The sequence below is a fragment of the Etheostoma cragini genome, chromosome 4 (assembly GCF_013103735.1).
Source record: "Etheostoma cragini isolate CJK2018 chromosome 4, CSU_Ecrag_1.0, whole genome shotgun sequence".
NCBI lineage: Eukaryota > Metazoa > Chordata > Actinopteri > Perciformes > Percidae > Etheostoma > Etheostoma cragini.
In genome coordinates, this window is record NC_048410.1 from 23,313,010 (window position 1) to 23,330,004 (window position 16,995).

General features: G+C 40.9%; 1 long non-coding RNA gene across 1 annotated transcript; it reads right to left on the bottom strand.

The window, feature by feature from the left end:
- Window positions 1–269: 269 nt before the first annotated feature.
- LOC117944048 lies at window positions 270–12,748 on the bottom strand. Its single transcript, XR_004656486.1, has 3 exons — window positions 12,604–12,748; window positions 1,705–1,707; window positions 270–281 (listed from the first exon to the last, which is right to left on the bottom strand). It is a non-coding gene; the product is annotated as an uncharacterized LOC117944048 (long non-coding RNA).
- Between the last annotated feature and the right edge of the window lie 4,247 nt (window positions 12,749–16,995).

The following is a 16,995-nucleotide window of genomic DNA, read 5'->3' on the forward strand; positions in this document are numbered from 1 at the left end:
GCAATGGGATGGCATTGTGACGACGAGAGGGCGGTCAACAAGGAAACTATCGAGTCCCTCTTACATTTTTATTCCCAGGAAATAAATGCCCATATTCTTGAAATGATAGCTTTGACACCTGCGAGGGATCATCCAAACCGCTCAGTCAGTTTGGTGGTGGTGTAAAAGTCTGCTGAACCAATTCACAGCATACTGTCGGAACATTTGTCACTTGCGCAGCTGTTAGATGAAGGAAACCTGACGTCGACGTGTTTTTTTTAACAAACAAGTGAAAGGACTTCCTGTACAGTGTGAAGAGCAACAGCTGAGAGTCCTGCTAATTCATCTGAGTGGAAGGTTTTAGGTGTTTCCATTTCTTCACTCTATGAAAGAAACAAAACAAGAGCACTTGTTGGATTCTTCTTCAGTACAACAAATTGACTGCTGTTGTTGATGACACCAATGGGTTGTTGTAATGACCAAAATAGCTTAAAATTGAGTTATAAATGCAGAAATAAAGAACATATTTTTGTAGAGGTGTGCTGTTTAATTTGCAGGTTTTCATCTTGGGCTGTGACATATTAGAGAATCCCATTAAAGGAAGATTGAAACAGCTGTATATTTTCATATTTACACTGGATTTGCATATTCTATCACACACAAATACCTTCCTTTACTGCTCTGGCTTTTCATAGACTATCAGGCTTTCTTTCTTTCAGATGTGTCTGTCTCAACTCTTTTCTTTTTTCTACATTTATTTGTATGTTTCACCTCTTCCCTCCTGTTCTTTCTTTCTTTCCATTTTTCCTTCTTTTTCAGTTCCCAGTTACTACTGTTGTTTAGTGTTTTGGGTTCTGTGGACTCCACGTGGACTAGCTCTCCCTCCTCAGCAGCCCATTGGCCAAGAGCAGAGCTCTCCTCAGAAACCACTGGCTGAGAGAGAGGAGGGTCCCCCAGCTTTATAGGCTGGAGGAGAAACACTCAAATTACTCCGACGCTGTGTCGGAGCAGATCAGCCGTTCCACATCCAGTGGAAATTAGGGGTAACACGTGTACAGTGTGAGAGGGTTTCTTGGAAGAGTTCCAGTTTTCAGAGAACAACAGGTGGTCTGAATGACAGGTTGATTGACTGACTTCTTCACTGTCAGTTTACATTCATTCTAATGATCGCATTTTAACCACATTATGAGCATTTCTACTGTTAACACCTCACCCAGGGGTATGTTTAGGGTGGAAACATTTTCTCCAGTTAACCAAAATTCTTCTGGTTTAACAATGTTTCCTTCCCTCAGTGCAGCAGCGTCCTGCAGCAAGCAGCGTCCTGGGTCCGGGTCCTGGGCGGCCAACGGATTTTCCTTTTGAAATTTGAAAAACAATCAGGTTGGAATTTGTTTTGTTATAGAAAACAAAACAAAAAAAAGACCCGCTATAAGACCGATATCACAAGCTAGATTTGTACTTGAGTTTTTTAGTTTTTTTGTTTTACTTATTACAAGCACGCAAATGCAACACTTCAAACAGGGAAAGCAACAGAGTGGCATGATGAAAGAATGGAATAGCATGATTCATGAGAACACAGCTCTGCGTTAAAACAACACATGGGGCTGTGTGTTGTACCGCTGGGACAATGAATAACCAGCCCGGAAGTCCAGTTGGAGGAACAGTTGAATGCATATCAGAGGCAAAAACACTGCACAACTAGACATGTTCCGATACCTCCAATACTGCCTAAAACGCTAGTATCGGTATCAGGTAGTACTGTACACCTATAGACCCCGATCAGATACCACATAATAAAGCCCTGTAGAAAATCTGCGTTAAAGTAGTTTATTCATGTTCATAATAAAAGAATGTTCTATGGCATTCACTGTTTGAGGGTTTAGCTGAGCCAGACCAACAACAAAGACGGGAATCATATCACATCTGTGCAGAGATAGTAGTATACAGATGTTATAACAAAATATAATATATGACACACTGGTCTCCGATCAGTACTCGACCTCAGCCGATACGCAAGTTCAGGTATCAGAATCGGTATCGGGAATAAAAACGGTATCGGACCATCTGTATGCACAACAATTTGTAACAATTTGAGAAAGTGGGGGAGAGAAGGATGTTAGCTAAGCTGAAATCCATGATGGACAACACCTCTCACCCCATACACGACACCGTGGGGTCCCTGAGCAGCTCCTTCAGCAGCAGACTGATACCCCCCAGTGTAAGAAGGAGAGGTACCGCAGGTTGCTGTCACACTCTACAACACCTGCACTACATCAAAATGATGTAGATTCGGTTCCTGTTTTTCATTTACTCGACACACTCTCTGTATATCTTTATTGTCTGTATTTATATTTTTCCATTACAAGTACTTGCTTTTTCAATATCATTTATATTATGTTATTAGTATTATGCTTAGTTTTGTTATATTATTTAATAACAAGTTCAATTGAATTTTAACGTTAATTATTTACTTACACTGCAATATTGTTTTTTGTACTACGGCAACCGCACTTTACGATACCTTTTATTTGATGCCACTTTACATTCATTCAGTACCTTCTGCTCATGGTTTGCCTGTTGTTTGTTTGTTTGCTTTTACTGGGAAACCACTGCTGCTGTAACAAGGGAATTCCCCACTGCTGGATGAATAAAGCATTATCTAATCTAATCTAATCTGAAGATTTTACAACTGTGGAAGGTTATCAGCGGCAACTATGTCACTTTTGGTTGCAAAGATGGTGTTACCTTGCACAGCTGCTAGATTCTCGCATATTTGCTAAGTAAATTTATTGGGGAGTTAAGCCGCCTGCACATGCTATAAACCGCAAGGTAGGGCACAGAGGCAAAGCACAGGAATGCTTCATCATTGCTTGTGGAATTGGTTTCACCTTAAAAAGGTCAGCGGGATGCAACGCCTAGCCTAGGGCTTCCTCCGGGTGTCATCTGGCGCTTCTGGGCGTCAGGTTAACGATCACGAGGTATACAGTAGGAATGCGGTGTTCACGTTGCAAAGTAATTAGCCCCGCATTGCTAGCTCTTTCTCCACAGAGCTGTGGATTAATTATCCTGGAAAAAGTCATATGCATGGAATGTGCATCTGCATGTATTTGATCCCCAAGACAAAGCTGTTAGACTTGTTCTGATGGGCAACTCTAGGTTCAATGTAATGAAAATGCATGACTGTCTTAAATGGTTGAGTGTTGAAAAAGGACCAATGCGCTTACTTTATTGTTGCACTCTGTTATTCAAACTCAGACACCATCATTGATCTTTGATAGCATAACTTACATTTCAGATATTCACACTTATTAAGGGAGCCGGGGGGGTGATTCTACCTTTATCAAAACCGAATAACTTGAAAGAAAACATTCATCTACAGAGCAAGTTCTTTGTGGAAGAAAATCCCGAGGAACATTCGTTCTATCACAGGAAAAGTACATTTTAAAAAGAAAGTCAAATCTTACCTTCACTTATTTATCATGAGGGTTTTGATTGTGTGGTGAAAAGTGGTCAATGTGAGCTACCTTAATGGTTGCCATGTAAAAAACTGTTTTCAAGATATTTCTCTATTTGCTTGGTTTGCCATTGTTTTTATTTAATTTTAATTGTATTCATTTTTCTTTTATTTAGCTTTGTAAGGAGACATTGTTTGTATTTTTTACTTGCCTTTATTTTATTTTATTTATATGTCACGTAATGTTTTAATATAATCTGATAAAATGTTGTATTGGACCCCAGGATGACTAACTGGTCGCCTAGGCGTCAGCCAATGGGGATCCTTATAATAAATACAAATACAAATACCTTGATGGATGGTGTGGTGTTGCAGCCAAAGTTCAGCCAGGTTTTTTTGTTTTGCATTCTCTTACACAATGTAGCCTCTATAAATCTCAATAAGTTTGACTTCACCGCTAAACATTTGAGTATTTGTTAAAAAGTAAAACCAAACTGACTCCATCATAATACAGTTGCCGTTCCCATGGTTGCAATATAAGCTGGTGGTAGATTTTCAGTAGTCCGCCGACTACAGTGCATGTAAACATAACATTATTAATCCTTAATCTTTAAAACAATATTTCATGGAGGAGTTCCAACGGTATATGAGTAATAAAGTGTGTTCACTCAGTCAACTCACGAGGAGTTGTTAAACCGGTGAACGGCTCAGCAGCGCAGGGAAAGAGGGACAAAAGATGTCTCATCTTAAAAAAGGGGAAAAAAAGAAAACCAAAGAACACGTGAAGAGGGAAAGGAAGAGGAAATCTATTGTTATCTGTTCTTGCTCTGCTCCACACACACCCCACACCCCACACCCCCCACCTCCCCTGTCAGCCCTATTGTCCTTCATCATAATAGAGGCTTTTTGATCATCTTAAAAACTGCTGATTACCAGTCAGGATGCTTTCAAGGTCCGACCTCAAAACAGACTCAACAATGCAGAACAGAGAGGGAATTCCTCTGAGCAGTTTGGGCCCCTGCAGATTTAAAAAGGCTATGGATTTAACCCCCCCCCCCCCCCCCCCCCCCCCCCCACCCCATACCTTCCCCATACCTTCCCCAAAAACACAGTGGAAACGCCATCCTGCAGTTTGAAGTTTTATGAAAATCATCTATGTTTCTTTCAAACATCAGACGTGCTTTGGTATTTTAAAACGTTATTTTGAATATTATATTTCAGAATCAGAGCTTGGGTTTCTGCAATCCCATTCGGATTACAAACAGCACTGTGTAGCAAGAATATAGGGACAAGTTGAGTTGGCTTGATTGCAGCAAATTTAATATAAATGTGCACATTCTAAAGGGTTCCTTGGGACTCATGTATTTGCTGGTTTTAATTAGTGGAACACGACAAATTGAGCAAGAACAACTGTTCCTATGTTGCAAAATGGATGAAACTGGTCCAAAGAAAGCCAGTTTGGGGAATTGATTTAGTTTGAAACCCACTTCATAACACTGCACAGGGGTTTATAATACTATAAGTCAGGATTTCACTGCTATGATCATTTTATCCATAACTTCGACAATGCTATCTATTTGGCAGCAGGGCCACACTTCAGACATGCCTCTTCAGGTATTCCTATAAATACCCACCTAAGCCTCTCCTCTCATCTGCTCTCGCATTCTGTTATTCAAATTCAACTCACATGTGTGTGTGATAGAGCAACGGTGCCGCTGCCTTGGGAAGGAGTTTGAATTGGTGGAACATGTGTGCGTTCGAAGGTTGTTTTAGACAGAAAACTCAGATTGGACGGATAGTCTAGCTAGCTGTCTGGATTTACCCTGCAGAGATCTGAGGAGCAGGTAACCAGAGTCCTCAGAAATCCCGTTATTATGTTAACAATGCCAACACAAAGCAATCTGAAAGTGACGGACATTCTGCGTAATTTCTGGCAAACCCTGAACAATCCTGCAAATGAAACGTTGTGGATATAGTCCATGACTCCAGGGACTTTTTATATCATCCACCTCACACTGTATCTTTGCCTCAGGTCTCTCCCTACGCCGATCACCTTCAACTCACTCTCTGTCAAACTTGGTGCCAAATAATGTGGAAGAATGTCCTACCACCACCAGGGGGGAGGTGGACAACATTTGGGGCCGGGATGACAGAAGTTACCGACGCGCGTTACAGCATTGTGCTGAAAAAAGGGGCAAAAATCAGCGTGTCCACTCTGGTGTCATGTTTCCATCACTGCAGATCAGAGCTGGAGACGATAAATACCTGTGAATACCGCACAGTCATTTGTCCGGAAATGAATGCTGATTGTAACCTTTCCCCCTAAAAAAAATGTTTGCCAGATGTTAGTGTTTTTCCTGGCCAGTAGGAAAGGGGCTTTACAGACCATATCCTGTAATTTCCCATTTGTTACAACTCCATCTTGGTAATTTAAGTCACTTAACTCTAAATTACAGAGGAGCACAGTGAATACATTTTTAGACAAACTACCTGTATTTGACTATTTGTTTAGTTTTGGATGCACTCTTGAATTGTCTGACCATCGCTAATGCTACCCAACGGGTCCTTTGTTAGCTCTGTTACTTTACAGCCTGTTAGAAAACATTCACACACACAAACACACACAATATCTATCTATAAATTCCATGAATGTGTGTCTGTCTGTGTGTGTTAAGGGCATTTCTCTAGAACCGTTAGTCCTATGGATTTCCAACTTGACAGGTGTCTTGCTACAGGCACGAGTAAGTGCAGTGTCAACTCTGACATTGTTTGGATTTGAAATGCAAAAGACATATTCAAATGTAAAGATATATACACTACCGGTCAAAAGTTTGGGGTCACTCACAAATTTCCATTGGACTCCATTATAGACAGAATCCCAGCTGACATCAGTTGCCTTGTTTTTTTTAACCAGGGCAGCAGTTTCCAGATTACATTATGTGCTTACATAATTGCAAAAGGGTTGTTTAATGTTTTCTTAGTTAGTTTTTTAAAATAATATCAGATTAGTAAGGGTGTGACGAGACGCTTACTCCACGAGACGAGACACATCACGAGACTGGGTTCACGAGAACGAGACGAGACGAGATTTTTAAAAAAATTTAAAGAAATCCTCGATGAAATATATGAATGGAAAATATTTTTTTTCGTCAACTGAAAAATCACAAAATGCAAAACAATTTAGGTGCATTTTGAAATCAACTATTAAAATGAATGTTATTTTACTTTTTTTTTTTACTATTTTAATGAATTATATGCAGTAAAGTACGTGCAAACACTGCAAAATGTTTTGTATAAACTCTACCAACTGGCTTCTGCCCTGTACAATTTCACACAAAACCAAAATGTTGCCACACAAATGATTTAAAAGTGACAGGGGGATCTTCAATAGTAATTTCACGCTCCATCACGCTGACATCACATCGCCTCACGAGACAACTTTTCACCTCGACGAGAAATCTCGTCACGTTCTAATCTCGCGAGATCGTAAAACGAGATCTCGTCACACCCTTACAGATTAGTAAACAAAATGTGCCTTTGGAACATTGGATGAATGGTTGTTGATAATGGGAAATGTAGATATTGCATTAAAGATAAGCCAGCCACCCAGATCAGCTGGTATCCTGTCTATAATGGAGTGAAATGGAAATTTGTAAGTGACCCCAAACTTTTGACCGGTAGTGTACCAATATTTATTTGTAAAAGAAGCACACATTTGCTTCTTCCGCTCTAGCCACTGGCCAAAGAGAACTTACTGTTCTTCACATTCCTGGAGCACGAGCCGGTAGCTGAAAGGAGCATCGCGACACTGGGCACTGCTCTTTTCCGTGTCTATTGTTTTACTAAGAGGGAACTAAACAAAAAACCATTTGCCAACACTAAATAAAAAACAAAAGCCAGAAACTATATAGTATTAAGTTGCTGTGAGCTGTAGACTACATTCACCACTTCAAACCAGAATATATACAAAGTCATCTCGGAGATTATTCCTTCAGAGCGCTGTGCAATGTGAGAATATCTCAGAGCTGAACGGGGCAGATACATCAGTTTTCATCAGACTCACCCTGGGTCGGGTTAATTAAGTCCACTGCTAACTAATAACATTACCGTCGCCGAAACCCCCCCACCAATTAAATCCCCTACTTCACTGTTAACTGTCAAGCCACTAAACCTGTGTGGAATTTAACACCTCTGCTGAAATGTTAAATTTGTTAACAATCACACAAAACAAGACATCTTTTTGTCTGTCTCGCTCTCTCCTCTCACAGTCCGGTTCTGGTGGTTGATTAAAACAGATAGGTGCTGATGAGCTCTAATAACGGGCCTGGTGGGTAGAGCACTGCCCTGAGTCCATGAGGCTAATGTCTGATTACTCCACATTGTCATTGTGATATTTTGTGATTACATTCAGCAGCATTCTCTGTCAGGTAAATCCGTAAGTCAGTAGTAGGGTATACAGAGTTTACAGGGGAGTTCCAAATGAAAGTGGTTTGGGGTCCTTCTGTAAGTAATTTTGGAGTACAATTTGGTTTTGATGAATTCTACAAGCAGCAATACCACAGGCAGAGCAATCGGCCCATTCCAAACAGGCCCATTTTCACCGGCCACTGCAATAGTTTCTATAAATCCCACAGAGAGAGCCTATAATTGTATAGGCAGTTGGCAAAGAGCAAGCCACAAACATGATCCCCTTGGTCCTCAAAGTTGTCCCTGTAATTTGATAGTGTCATGTTGAATTTATTTATTACACACAAACACACTCACAAACACACACACAAACACACACAGACATACACACACAGACACACACAAACAGACACCCACACCATGTTGACATCAGTAACAAAAGGTCCAACACCATCAAAACGTGGTGACGGGCCGGTCTGAGTATTTCACAATCTGCTCAGCTACTGGGATTTTCACGCACAACCATTTCTAGGGCTTACAAAGAATGGTGTGAAAAGGGGAAAACCTCCAGTATGCGGCAGTCCTGTGGGCCAAAATGCCTTGTTGATGCTAGAGGTCAGAGGAGAATGGGCCGACTGATTCAAGCTGATAGAAGAGCAACTTTGACTGAAATAACCACTCGTCACAACCGAGGTATGCAGCTAAGCATTTGTGAAGCCACAACACGCACAACCTTGAGGCGCATGGGTTGCAACAGCAGAAGACCCCACCAGGTACTTTTGCAAGAGCTAACCAAAATTGGACAGTTGAAGACTGGAAAAATGTAGCCTGGTCTGATGAGTCTCGATTTCTGTTGAGACATTCAGATGGCAGAGTCAGAATTTGGCGTAAACAGAATGAGAAGATGGATCCATCCCTTTATGGCCAGACTGTACCCATTCTCTGATGGCTACTTCCAGCAGGATAATGCACCACGTCACAAAGCTCGAATCATTTCAAATTAGTTCCTTGAACATGACATTGAGTTCACTGTACTAAAATGGCCCCACACTCACCAGATCTCAGCCCAATAGAGCGTCTTTGGGATGTGTTGGAACCGGAGCTTTGTGCCCTGAATGTGCACCCCACAAATCTCCATCAACTGCAAGATGCTATCCTATCAATATGGGCCAACATTTCTAAAGATTGCTTTCAGCACCTTGTTTAATCAATGCCACATAGAATTAAGGCAGTTCTGAAGGCGAAAGGGGGTCAAACACAGTATTAGTATGGTGTTACTAATAACCCTATAGGTAAGTGTATGCTGTCAATGCCGTCAAGAGCATGCCAAGCCTGTAGGTGGCAGAAGCTCAAGCCAACGTTAGCCAATCAGAATCCCAAAAATAGCACCAACAACAACGAATCACTTCAGGCTCGTTCGAGATGAACTGCGCCTCGCCTGGTGTGGACGAGAGCAGGCGGCAGCAGCCGGGGTCGATGACAAAAAGCTTCGATAAAGTCGGATAGTTTCCAGCCCGTTTCAGACGCCTTTAGGCTGAACAGGAAATGACAAAAAAACACTGTAGTGCGATTCCGATTGAACAAAATGTTATCAGACCTACATGTCAGCTTGTACACACTCTTTAGTTGTTTTCATCAAAATATTCCACCTGCAACGTGTTGCTGATGTTAATTAACAACAGACTGTAGATGATCAGTGATCTGAGTAGATTTAGTCTCTCTGACTTCTAAACGTCAATATCAGCCACACAACATGTGTTCTGTACAGAATAAGCCTTTAAATCAGACACATAGCCGTTAAATCCCTCCGATTCAAAATCAGTAAAAAGTTTATACAAGACGTCATCATGTTGAGTCAACTGTGAACCAATCAGCTGTTAATTCAGCTGAGAGGCCGGCATTTCCCAGCATGCTCTGGGACCGCCTGGGTCTTGCAGACAGTAAAAAGCAACTGCGCTGCCTGCGTATCAGAACTGCAGCCTCCTTGATCTCGTGAGGTTATCGTTTCCTACGTGTGCATGGCGTCAGAGCAAGTCGGGATCAAGTCGGACACAAATCTAACCGGCATGCAACGGGCGGCGATCGCCGGTGATCAATTCTGCACAGACCTGGCTCATCTCGAACGAGCCTAATAATTCAGTAATTGTTAGGCCGCTGCCCCTAAATAGCTTCTCTGTTCTCTCCTCTCTCCTTTCCTCTCTGTGTGTCCTAATTGCAGCAGTGGCGCCTGGTGTAAGTCAGGGTTCCAGCTGCCTCTCATCTACCACAATCCTCTGCTCCACTCTGTCAGATCGTAGACAATACTACCACAGTAAGGCCTGGGACAGTCCCCCCCCCCCCAACCCACCCCAGAGACATGGTCTATACACTTGAGTATTTTGAATAATTGTAAATAAATATATATTCACACTCCTGGCTCTGCGTTTGACTGCATTTGGGCACTGTTTATCATTCAAATGTAACAGTAATTCAAATATTAAAAAGCCATCTTTGGGGAGAAGTCTGTAAATCTTTTGTGAAGATTTTCATAATGCTTTTTCACACTGCTACTTTTTAGTGTTTCCTCGTATCGTTCTTTTGGGAAATCCACCTTTCCCTCTCATTTCTATTGTCTAAAAAAAAGTAACAATCAAAACAATCAAATGTGAAAACTCAACACATCCATGTGTTTCATGGACATCTGTTGGTTTTCATATTAATGTCAGTTCCCCTTTTTCTCTGTGAAGCTATGAGTGTGAAATTCAGACATGAAACTAACTGTGTTAAACTGTAGTATAAATGTTAATGTTGGGGGGGTAAACCTTTGTCATGTGAATATGGGTAAAATTCTCATAACGCTAACCCTGAAAGGATGATAATTACGTGAAAAAATCCCCTTAAAATGTAAAATGGCTAAAACAACTTTTTTTATGTAAAAGGTGCCATGTTGAGTTTTTTTGTGTGTTTTTTTAGTAGCACAAGGAGGTTGTGTGTTGGTTTGTCTGTCAGCAGTTTAAGAAAGGAGGTTTAACTAACTCTGAGTCTGACCTTGATGATTTTGATTTACCCTGAGATGGAGAAACTGAGTTTTCGGTTCCAGAACAGCTGATTTTGAGTAGGTTCACTCAGAGTTACTCAGATTTAAGTGTGTGCACCACCACTATAAAAAGTCAGCATGAATGGAGCAATACTACGATTCACCATGGTAACAACCCAACTGGTCGGCAGGAATAGTCATGCCCAGGTACAGCAAGTTTAAACATACTGTATATTTTGTTAAAGCAGCAACACAGTGGCTGCAAAAGAGAGACAATTGCTGTGGGAGAAAACTGCTGCTAGGGTAAATTTGTAAGTTTTGATTTAGTGTATGAATTTCATATTTAATCATGCGTATATTACTGGTGAAATGGTATGGAACCTATAATCTATTTCATTTAGGTGCAATCGTGCAGACGAAAAATTCCTAGGCCTACTTATCCCATTCGGAGGATGCACCACCATCAATATTATATTATATAAAATATATAATATTTTTTTATTTCAAAGGGTTTACATTAGTGGTAGGGGAATAAAAATCTATATAGTATTGCAATATTTTCAGTGGCAATACTGAATCGGTGCACAGGCACCAAGTATTGATTATTTATTATATACAATTTGTGTTGGTCAGTTTGTCAGCTGGTTGCTGGTTCGTGTCCAGGGAACACTATAAAAGCGTTTTCAGAAAAAACTTTTCAGATCAAGTCACATTTTTCTGACTGCGCTTTGCTACAGTGGTTTTACTAATCCGCATCACCAGTGTTGAAAAGAAAATTGCCGTCTGCAAAAACAAAAAAAAGTTATGTGCTGGGATGTAAGAGCATGTCCACAATGGGTGATGTTAGTGTTATGAGGACAGATACGGTTATGTAGGCTACACAACGGATAGTCTGGGAAGAAAAAATAAAACTGTCCGTCTGACAGTACAGCTAACATGTCCCCTAACAGATGTAACTATAGGCTGTGTGTCTTACATCACAGCCAACATGTCCCCTAGCAGATGTAACTATAGCCTGTATGTCTGACAGTACAGCTAACATGTCCCCTAGCAGATGTAACTATAGCCTGTACGTCCGACAGTACACCTAACGTGTCCCCCAACAGATGTAATTATAGCCTGTATGTCCGACAGTACACCTAACGTGTCCCCCAACAGATGCAACTATAGCCTGTAAGTCTGACAGCACAGCTAACATGAACAGCTAATGGTAGAACTAAATCTATTAATGACTCCATGGCAAACCAGAGTTATTCCATAGGTTATGGGTCTTGCTTCCAAGACTTCCAAGTTTGGTAGCAAATCTATGCCTGATTCCATTGTAAACCAGAGTTATTGCATTAGTTATGTTTTTTCAGATTTTTGTCATTTATTGTACATGCTACCTTAACTAGCTATGTGTTCCAGTGTTCCAGCTCAGCAACCTTGGTTTTGCATATTCCAAGCTAGCCATGGTGTTTGGTGTTTTAAGCCCCCAACGTAGACTTCAAGGCAGAGCTGCGACCGTCCACTTCAAGGCACCAAACCCTAACCATTGCTTAATTCTAGTGCCTTCCAGGCTTGGCCTCAAATAACTCAAAGTTGTCGCCTGTGGCCACTGAACAGGCTACACATTGTCAACAGCCGCGGCCCGTATCACTCCTAAATGTAAGTCGATTGCAGATTTGAGTCGTGCATGCGTTACAAGATGCTAACGAGAGATCTGTAATGTCAATACAGTAAAAATGGACCTACAAAGTTGGTTCACTGCTGGCTACAAATTAGCATCAATCACAACAAAGGCTGTCAGCTGAATGGCGTTTTGAGCAAACGTTAGCATTCAAACAATCATACATAGCTACATCATTTTTTAAATGACTGCTAGCTTAGCTACAAGCTAGCAATCAAACACAACAAAGGCTGACACTTCAAAGGCGTTTTAAGCTAACGTTAGCAATGAAACTATCAAAGATAGATAAAATAGTTTTGAAATGATTTCCATCTTCTGTTATGTTTGTAATGACAAAAGTTTATTATATCATGGATTTCACAAATTTCAGTATGACACGTTATGCCATAAACAGTTTACATCCGAGCACGGGCAACTCAAATCTGCTCACACATCGGGAAGTGCCTGCTTCTCTGGTCCTCCGGTAACGTTAGCAGTTAGCAGAGTTAGCATGGTGGCGTTAGCCAGGACCAGTCGGGGTCACTTTACCGGCTGTGTCTATTCTATTTTTGCGAGTAACCGACTCAGGTACTCTAGCTGTATAATTCAATGTGGAGATACAAATGTTGAAATGCCATAAAAGCCTGCCCCTTGTAGCTGTGATAAATGCTTACCTGTTCAGGATGAAATTATCCAACTTTCAAATACATCTCCAGTATTTACCAAGGGTTTATTACATCGCTGGTCACGCAACTGTGCCATTTTTTTAGGTCAGGTAGAATCTCTCCCTGTTGATCCTGTTTGTTTGTTTGCTGCTTTCTTGGTTGTACTAACGTTACAGCTGTAGTGTGCTGGGTTAACGTTTTTACAGGGATATCTGGCATACCGATTTGGCTGTTAAACTATAAAGTTGATCCCATCAAACAGGCCAAAACACAAACCGAAACTTGATCAAGGAACAGAAATTTCAAAATTCGAAAATACTGGCATGCGCATTGTTGTCAGAAAAGATAGTATTTCAAATTTGCATTTTTCAAGAATATCTGATGACATAGTGTGGTCATTTTTGGATTTATTACAGTATATCACATATTGTACCTTTAAGTACAGACTCAAAAATAAACAAAACCCATTGGTAAATAAAGTATTCAGATCTTTTACTCAAGTAAAAGTACTTAATGCAAGTCAGCTCAAGGGTTTAATCTTCTAATCATTTAAGCTGGACTTTTATGCCGTTACATTATTGGGTAGTTTAATTAACAACATTACTAGTAACTAAAGCTGTCAGATTAATGTAGTGGAGTAAAAAGTACAATAGGCTATTTATCTCTGGAATGCAGTAAAGTAGATGTAGAAAGTGGCATTTAAAGTGGTACCTTAAGTTTGGCCTGGAGTACAGTACTTGAGTAAATGTAATTAGTTACATTCCACCACTAATTAAAACCAATATAAACTGAGCCTGTTGAGGTGTCTACGAGTGAGAGGAAAGACATTTTAAGCTTAAGAAGGTTTACAAGAGGGATTTTTTAATCATCTTAGCCTTTAGAAAACCCTGATGAAATCTCGCAAAACAGTCAAATCTCTGACCAAGTTTCATCTAATTGTGTCGCTCTTTAAAGACTTCCCTGTGTTGTTGCTGCTTTTGAAAAGCAGATTCATTTTCCACATGACACCAACATGGAAAATGACTGCAACGGTTACATATTAAAGTCAAAGCAGAAACTGTGTCTCCGCACAACCTTTGGGGGTCGCAGGTCAGGGATCTGTAGCTGAATAGACTGTTCCAGCTCGGAGGAAGAACAGGACCCTTTTGTTTCCTGGAAGTGGATCCTCAAGTGACCTTTGACCTGTCAAGATTTAAGATCGTTAGCTGCTGAACCCCCCTCCAATCCCCTTAACACCTAACTCACCCTTTCACCCTGAAATTTCCCAACTCTCCATGCCAATCCCACCCCCTGAACCCCTGAGGCTAGCTTAAGTCCTGACAGTGAAGTGGCTCAGGATGGAGATTGACTGTGTCCACACTAGATTTCCATGCAGATTTGGTAATCCAGTTCCAATAAGCCTCACTTCCTACTTGTGAAGGTTATATTGTTGTTTAGATGCAGGAAAACAGTTGCGAATGGAAAATATAATTTTAAAGTGTGATTGTTTGTTACGTGGTGTCCAAAGAAGTGCCATCCACCACTGTTGTTAAAATGGAGTGCCAGTGTGGTTGGAGAAGTCAGTATGGAAGTCCTCAGGCTGTGACAGTCCCCATCTGTGGTTGAAATCTACCAGTTCTCACTCCCAACCTTGTGAAATACTGACTCTTGGTAAGTGTCTCCCAGCGTCAGATACCGACGCAAAAATCACCCTTAAGCGTCTGTATGGAATGCACCGGGCAGAACAGCAGCTTGACCAAAATCCGCGTGGGGAGTTTGGTTGGGGTGGTGGATGGGGAAAACAACACAGGACTTTCACCCAGGAGACCGTGTTCATGTAAAAAAGAATTGTTATTTTAGTTTTCTTTACTTTCCTTGCTTTTCTGTATATGTCATGTAATGTATTAATATTGTCTGATTAAATGTTGTTTTGGACCCCCGGAAGACCCTGTTGCCTAGGCGTCAGCTAATGGGGATAAAAAAAACAAATATAAATACAAATGTCCAGTTCTTTTCCCACGTGTCACTGAAACATACATTATGTAACCCACCCACAATCTTTTCCTGAACCTAACCCATCCCATTCTTGAGCCACATGTCAATCAAACTTACATCCCGACCCAGATCGTCAAAAAGTGACGCCAAGAGTCCTGACTAAGCACGTCTAAATATGACAATAAATGAGACTTTTTGCTTCAATAACATAGGCCAAAGGCACCTGACCAAGCATTGCTTTTGAACAGAATGGGAGTGAGAATATGTTGTCGAATTAGGCAGCATCTCTTGAAGAGTACATCCACTGTAAGCAATCATTTCCTCTCCGTTTCAGCCTAACACAGCCTCTTTCTCGTCCAAAAACAGACCTTTTACTACACTTGGTCTATTCACAATGAATAGCAGGCCAGTTTCTATGGGTGAACAACCTGTGACTTGTTCACAGATACAACTTAATCCTTTGTGCTCATTTGCAGATATTTCTTTAGTTGGATAAATACCCTATTTCCTTTCCAACCAGAACCAATTATCCTGTGAACATGATATCAGGCCCATTAGGGAAGTACAAGGCAAATGGTAATCTCAGTGGACTGCTTGCAGTTTTTAGGGAGCAATAGAGGGAAACGCACGTTAATTATACTAACATAGCCCTCAAAATCTGACACATAATCCCACACTCAGTCCAGTGTTGTGTAAGAAAAGGTTATGTGTGCATCTGTCGTCTCCATTTGTCTAGCTGTCAGACAGATGGATGCCACTGTGTGTGTGACCATTGACCCAACGCACACACACCTGTTGTCTTACTGTGTGCAAACACACCGTCACACAACAGTCTAACTGAACGTGACACCTCACCTGTCCTCAGCTTTTGTCGCACAAATCACAGCCTGTCAAACAGACTCCTCAACTATCTCTATACAATCTATCTATCAATGTATGTAATGTATGTATCTATGCATGTACCTTTGTATTTATCCATCCATTTATCTAAGTATCTACGTTTGTATCTATCTATCTATCTATCTATCTATCTATAATTTATGTGTTTTTTGAATATATAGACACTGAACTTGTCTGTTCAGTGTGCGTTGGCATCGGTGTCAACTGTGTCTGTCTGTGTTTTGCCCGTTTCATCCAGTTGCTCTCTGCTATGCATCTGTGAACTGTGTGTGTGTGAATGTGTGTGTGTGTGTGTGTGTGTGTGTGTGTGTGTGTGTGTGTGCGCGCCCATCTGCCATCTACACATCTTGCTGTCAGTGATATCCATACAACACAAGCGTGTATTTGTGTGTGTGCGTGTGCGCCTGTCCATGTGAGTGTGTGTGCCTGTGTGTAAGGGGATGTTAATCCAAAGTACGGTACACACAGGAAAGCATTCTGTATAAGATAAAACAAAAGCAACAGATAAGATAAGATGAGACTTCAAACATTTAGTTTTCTGTTGTTTTGTGATGTTTTATTACAAAATCCTTTACAGTGATTTTCCCTCATTACTGTTAATCGTTTTCTGAAGTAAAACAATGAATGTTAACAAAGGATTTTTTTTTTCAGTCAATAAGTGGTCGTGGAATAAGATCCGAAATACACTCTAACGCGTTTGATTTTATTAAAAACTCACTCAACCACAGTGATTATTTTCAATAATCTGGATATTGTTGTATATTACTGCTGGCGTGTAAAAGGTAATCCTGCAGAGTCACAGGAAACCAGTGGAGCTAACTATTTCTGCTGGAAGGCATCCAGGAGGAGGAGGAGGAGGAGGAGGCGTGTCAGGTCGTTTGATAGTCAAGGAATGCCTTTCATCTTGAGTGGAGACAAGTGAAGATAAGATGCTTTCCTTGGAGGGCCGTTA